This window comes from Sinocyclocheilus grahami, unplaced genomic scaffold (genome assembly GCF_001515645.1).
Source record: "Sinocyclocheilus grahami isolate Dianchi unplaced genomic scaffold, SAMN03320097.WGS_v1.1 scaffold85.1, whole genome shotgun sequence".
Taxonomy (NCBI): domain Eukaryota; kingdom Metazoa; phylum Chordata; class Actinopteri; order Cypriniformes; family Cyprinidae; genus Sinocyclocheilus; species Sinocyclocheilus grahami.
Genome location: NW_015505264.1, coordinates 441720 through 447719, shown reverse-complemented (window position 1 = coordinate 447719; position 6000 = coordinate 441720). Strand labels below are relative to the sequence as shown.

The 6000-nt window shown below is 37.8% G+C and overlaps 1 long non-coding RNA gene across 2 annotated transcripts in view; it reads left to right on the top strand.

The window, feature by feature from the left end:
- LOC107586693 (uncharacterized) overlaps positions 1–6000 on the top strand; it is a 61606-nt gene that overhangs the window by 21703 nt on the left and 33903 nt on the right. For both annotated transcript variants that reach the window (XR_001609387.1, XR_001609388.1), the window contains exon 4: positions 1184–1270. This is a non-coding gene — a long non-coding RNA (uncharacterized lncRNA). The remainder of the gene's footprint in view (positions 1–1183; positions 1271–6000) is intronic.

Sequence of the window (6000 nt, the reverse complement as noted above, 5' to 3'; positions counted from 1 at the left end):
TGGCTTTTGCCTTGGAACTCTCGCATGGATGCCGTTTTTGCCCAGTCTCTTTCTTATTGTTGAACCATGAACACTGACCTCAACTGAGGCAGGTGAGGCCTGCAGTTCTTTAGATGTTGTTCTGGGTTATTTTATGACCTCCTGGATGTCGTCGTCATTGCGTTCTTAGAGTAATTTTGGTGGGCTGGCCACTCCTGGGAAGGTTCACCACTGTTTCACATTTTCTCCATTTGTTGATAATGGCTTTATACCCCTTTCCAGACTGATACGCCAACTATTTTGTTTCTCATCTGTTCTCGAATTTCTTTAGATCGTGGCATGATGTGTTGCTCTTTAAGCATGCTTCACTTTGTCAGACAGGTTCTATTTAAGTGATTTCTTGATTCAACAGGTCTGGCAGTAATCAGGCCTGGTTGTGGCAAGTGAAATTTAACTCAGCTTTCTAAAATAATGTGGTTAATCACAGTTCTTTCATGATTTAACTGGAGAGGGCAGTACATTTTTCACATTGGGCCATGCAGGTTTGGACAGCTTTTTCCCTTAATAAATGAAATTATAATTTAAAAACTGCATTTTGTATTTGTATGTTGAAATTTATTCACAAATGTTCTAATTTGTTATACTATTTATTGAAATTAAGTTACGTTTAAATTAAATATGTTCTTCTATTATTGTGATCTTTATTTTTATGATCTTTTTGTACATATATTCCAAGCTTTGGCAATATTGAATTATTTACAGTCATGCAAATAAAGCAATTTTGAATTTGATATTTAGATGGTGATATTTAGATTCTGGAAATGCAGAATATGATGCAGATCATCAGTACAGATGCCACCATCACTAAACTGGGTACTAAACATGAGGATGCTGCAGGCAGGCAGGATGAGGCGAGGGTTAATTTGTGTTCCTCCCAGAGGAACACGGCTGCTTAAACTCTGTCTGCCTTCTTACCTTCCTCCTCTCCATCAATATAAGTCTACTCCAATCCAGCAGAAGAGTCTGTTTGCTCACACAAGGTCCTTTGTAATCAAGCAAATGGCAGAATCTATGAGCTCACCCTATTCTGAGCATGAAGATGCACTGACAGATGTCTGCTGATCTGAATATTTCTTTTTGATGTTTTTGATGTGATTTCTTTTTCTTTTTGATGTGATGTGCGTGTGTTTGTGTGACTTGATAGGTGGTGCAAGTAAGAAAGAAGAGAAAGTCAAGAATCTGACCACTGCAAGAGGGTCTGCAAGAAAAGGCACACACACTTTGGTAAAAGGTGAGTGTGTAAAAGCAAATACAGCCATCATCCTTATAACCTTTAGCTGTATTGCACAGAGTGACATTAATTTGCTGCACATCCAAAAAATGAGGTTTTTAATGAGAAACTCACAGCAGGGTCACTGATTGGCTATGATCATAAGCAGTGAATAGAGCTCCTAATAATGCACTCGATTTTTATGCCCAGTACTAAAAAAAAATCCCTTTTTCCAGACACCGAACCAGAAATTGAAATGGTGTTATACTCAATAAACCAGTATGATGAGAAGTGAATTAGCCTATCAGGACAATGATATCGTCAGTTCGGCGAGTGAAGGTGTTGTAAGTACTGTAGCTTTTACAGATGAATCTCAGTGAGGCTCAGCAGTTGTCTGCTAAGCAAGAAGAAAAGGTTTTATGATACAGCCGTCACCTGCAGGGATATATCAACTGGATATTAAGGAGCCTTTTTTCCCTTTAATTCAATTTCAGCCCAGCACCTCTGACATATAATCTTTAATTGAGGATGGATTTATCACTGTTTCTCCAAAAGCACACAGATAAACATTCTGATATGGGCTCTGGACAGTAATGAGGGCATCAGGAATGGGCATAAAGGGAATTATGGTTATGCAACTTCCTGTGACCTCATCAGTCAGGACGCATCTTTGAGTAACATGATGTAGATGATGCGCTTTGAACGAACAGATCTAAATGAGTCTCACGTCTTTCTCTCTGTATGATTTTGACTTGAGCAGCTTGGGGTAATGATTTTTATGTTGTTTTAGGAAAATGATTCACAGCGCTGTTATGTTAGATAATATTTTCCAAAAGTGTTATGAGACAAGATGAAGCCAAAATGCAGAATGTCTCACCTTTTTATATTCCCCCTCATGCCTGCAAATAAGCATGAGGGGAAATTGTTACAACATGTTTTATTTTATTATATTTTATTTTGAAATGTTATTTTATTTTATTTGTTATTTTATTTTATTTGATTTTTTTTATTTTATTTGATTTGTAATTTTATTAAATTTAGTTATTTTATTTTATTTTTTTTTCTTGGCTCACTTTGTGTCCAAATTTGTAAGTAATTATTTTAAAAGTTTTCTATAAGCATGAACATTTTCAAAGCATGAACAGGTTCAAAAGTCTAAAACAATGTTTTCAATCAGAACAACAGAGAGTTACTCACATACAGGCAGAATTGTTAAATGTCTGAATCATTTTATTCCTACATAGTGCAGTTATTTGGTTGCTATACTGCAAATGATTTGTCCAACAGAATATTTGATTCGCAGCTAGGCTGGCCTTTGATAGGAGACAGGGTTGTGTCTCTTAGCTCAGGGAGTTCTGATGGAGCCAAGCAGATTTGTTTCAGCTGTTAACACCAATCAGGTCAACACTTTGAATGGATGAGTTTTATTCCCTGAGTGTCCTTGAATGGCAGTAAAACTTTAAAAATGCATTAAAAACAAATTTGTGCGGCACGGGGTTCAAACCAATTGCATGGCTCGCTCTGCTACGGTCCCTGGTGGTGCGTCTGCCAGAATTTCCACTTGCAGCGTTTTTCGCTTCTTTGCAAGGGTGATTTTATTTGTTTCTCCTGTTTGTTTGTTTATTTATTTACTTACAGGGTTAATTTTCTTTTTGCAGATGCTCTATATAGCGACCAATAAAAGAATAAGCCTTTTTCTGTATCCAGAACCGAGATCACATCTGATTATGCATTCATATTGCCACCAAGGCGTGCAGATTACTCACAGAAGTATTGATTTTCAAGCGGTAGCAGTACTATCTGTCTGCATATTAATATGAAAGTCTTGTCTTTCTCCCCATGTTTAATTTCTTTATATCTTCATAATTGATTAATGTTCTTTTGTGAGGAAGGAATGAATAATTTATAAGCCCAATAGCCTCCGGCTAATGAGAAAATGCTTAATTTCACTGAATGTGCCTGTGTTTTAAGAGCCCCACTGCTGTTGATACTTCAGACGAACACTCTAGCAACCTTCCGGAATAAGAAGCGAGCTGGCATGAGCTGGCAACGGGATAATTACGTCTAACTGGCATAATGGTAATAAAAGATTGAAGAGATCTTGTTGAGAGAAAGCACCTGATTGTTAGCATCTGTTTTACAGATTCGATGAATACATTTTTAATTGTCTCTACTCCCCGACAGCCTGGCTGGCAGGCTCCCATTGAAAACGTGCCAGCTACAAAATGAAGCAAATTGAATGAACAGCACTTATCGTTAACAAGGAGCGTAATTAAATATGCAGATAGGTGCAATAATATCATTAACCCCGTGGACTACTAGGGCTGTGCGTTCCTATTCTCCTCGATTCCGCACGTGCTGATCAAAGGGACTACGAGTGCTCGCTGGAAATGTGCCAACAAGATGTTTCGCGTTTGTCGCCGCATTAACGTCTGCATGTTAATGAACTCGGGATTTCGCTAATGACTGTATTATGTGCTAAGCCTGATACCCGCACTTCACCGCTGCGAATTATCAAAGCAAAAGTGCGACGTCAAATTCCAGATACATATTTTCCCGTTCAAGTGTCAAGCTGTCAGAACAAATATTTATCTGCACGCGTGCGTTCCTGCATCTGTTTGCCTGGCACTGATGCTGAAGTGGAGACTCGGTGCCACCTCTGCTAATTACCTCATAATGTGGCATATTGTCATAAGCTACCAGGCGTCGGAGGTGTTTACTCACCGAATCTTGACACCGTGCCAACCGGTGCTGACTGGCATCGCCACGTTCCCCTCCTCCACCTGCGCTGCGCGTGGGGACACAGATGCCCTCTTAAGTGGCAGAGAAAAACCTCACTTGTGTTTGCTAAGGGCTCTAATGTGCACGGCAGGGAGAGCTAATTGTATTTGCATCTAAATGGGAGTTGTAATTCTCATCAAGCGCAGATGGAGGCAGAAGCGCCGTGTGTCTTTATAAGGGCAAGATTCTGTGACAAAGCCCCCTCTGCCTCCAGATTACAGTGGCACCATGACCATATTTATTCTATTAACTAGCAGCCGGCTTAGATTTCTATTTTTGCTCTTTCAAGCAAACTAGCCCAGCTTTTTGCGCTTGTCGTAGCTTTAAGCGGCCTGTCTCCAGCTTTTCGTTTTTAGTACACATTTAGAAATGGACGTTTACTCTTTTTGTGTTTTTCTTGCAACCGTTACTGTTTTGACAGTGTCCTAGAACTGTTGAGTAAGGTGAATATGGTGAGGATGAACAGCTTGTGGTGCGTGGATGAGGTTATTTAATATGGCTGAAGTGGCCTGTGTTTATGTAAAGATTAAGGGTAAATGGCCTCTAATTGTGCGATTTATTTCCTTTAGGTTTGCCGAGTGATTGTTATTGCATCTGAGTATATGAAAGAGACAGTGTTCCTGGTGGTCAGAAAGCTCCACAGCAAAATGTGGAGCAGCTTTTTTGAAGCTAACCACAGCTTTTGACGTTTATTATGAATGTGGGATTGAGACAAGATGGCTTTGTTGCTTACAGAGGTGGAGAAAGCCCGTTCCATGTTCGTATAAGATGGTGGCTGGCTTTCCGCTGTGGTCAACGCATCACAGTCCTCTATACGTTCCAGGCATGATACATGAAATGTGGTGTGAGAACCACAGGCATCTACTTAAAGAGACAGTGGTACTGAGGGAAACCCAGACATAGATTTATGCTTATCAGGAACTCGTCGTGACGCATGCCAAATGTTTAATTTGCTGTGACACAGAGTACAGAAGACAAAACACATGACATGTTTACTGCGTTTACAGCTTTGAGGCTTCCCAATTAAACACATTTGGAAATTGGTTTTGGTTTTTACTTGTGCACGCTGTTTTTCATTTGACTTTTTGTTGTTTTTTTATATAGAAGCCCAAGGTACTAAACAAATTTGTATTTTATTTTATTTTTTATCATTAAAATGTTATCGTTAATTTGGTAACACTTTAGTATAGGGACCAAATTAGTAGTAATAGTAAACTATTAACTAGTTGCTTATTAGCATGCCTATTGATAACATATTGGCTGTTTGTTAGTGCTTATAAAGCACATATTCTGCAAGACCATATTTTACATCCTACCCAATACCTAATACCTATGGCAAAAGTCATAGTTAATGGTTTGTTAATAGCGAAAATTGGACCTTAAAATAAAGTGTGGCCATTAATTTAGATAACAAATTAGATAAATAAAGCTTTTTTGTAGCCTTTGTTTAACCCCTAGTTTTGGGTAAAGACACAGTACTACTAAATATAATGGCAAAATAGGCATATACAATATGCAAATATTTTTATCAGCAATGTATTTTATGAGCAACATGTAAGTGTATAGTAATACAAAATAAGCACTATTTTTGCTTTATCTAATCAGTTTTAGTTTTTTCCTTTCATTTAACTGCTAGTCTTGAGGCTATACTAGTGCAGGCATATTTTATAAATTAATATCCATTGTGACTGGGGCAGTCAGTGTGTGCCTTTTTTTCTTTAGTATAAATCTGTTCTCTTTTATACTGCAGTAAAGGTATTCGAATTTCGTCCTCCTTTGCCATAACAATATTTTGTCTGTCTTTCTTTTTTTTACAGATACTGAAAATAAATTAATCACCCTGGAAAAAAAGGAAAAAAGAAAATTAAGCTTTTTTTCCTCTCTGAATAGACTAATAATTAAAAATAAAAATAAAAAAGAATTGTTATTACCTTTAAAAATCTGCAAGATTAAAAAAAAAATACTTCACA